The sequence below is a fragment of the Pogona vitticeps genome, chromosome 2 (assembly GCF_051106095.1).
Source record: "Pogona vitticeps strain Pit_001003342236 chromosome 2, PviZW2.1, whole genome shotgun sequence".
Taxonomy (NCBI): Eukaryota; Metazoa; Chordata; class Lepidosauria; order Squamata; family Agamidae; genus Pogona; species Pogona vitticeps.
In genome coordinates, this window is record NC_135784.1 from 172,730,677 (window position 1) to 172,731,191 (window position 515).

Consider the following 515-nt stretch of genomic DNA (forward strand, 5'->3'; position numbering starts at 1 on the left):
CTGCCCTCCAGGTGCTTTCAGACTGCCAGGAGCTCTAGGCAGTATTGCTGATGTTAGCAAGGGACAGTGGTGCGTAGCGGAGCAAAGACTCACAGGGCTGGCACCCCGGGACTTTATGAGGAGCATGGCCCATAATATGAACGATTCCTCCCCCTGGTTCCTTCAATATTTAGGTCTGGTTCTCCTGCCAGCAGGGAGAGAAATGGCTTTTTCTAGGACCGGTATTTTGTTACTTGTCACCCTTATTCTGATGCTTTATATCCAAGGGTAATTTGATGGTGAGTGGGCAATCAAGAGCCATTTACTTTATAAAATGCCTCATTCTCAATTGTTGTGATGTAGTGTTCCAGCAGCTTGCATTTCCCGATGCCCCTGTTGTGGGGGGGGGGGGGGGTAGGCTGACTATGGAGACTGTCATAATGAGTATGTGCATTTTCCAGTTTACCACTGCACTGCCAACAAGGGATCATGGAAACTGTAGCCCAAAAAACAGCTGGAGGGCCACTATTGTCCAC

The 515-nt window shown here is 49.1% G+C and overlaps 1 protein-coding gene and 1 long non-coding RNA gene across 6 annotated transcripts in view; both read right to left on the reverse strand.

The window, feature by feature from the left end:
• Positions 1-515, reverse strand: part of HDAC7 (histone deacetylase 7) — a 225,291-nt gene that overhangs the window by 170,719 nt on the left and 54,057 nt on the right. The gene's annotated exons all lie outside the window — the stretch shown is intronic.
• The window catches only part of LOC144587082 (uncharacterized), a 48,707-nt gene that overhangs the window by 10,550 nt on the left and 37,642 nt on the right, over positions 1-515 (reverse strand). The window lies entirely within an intron of this gene.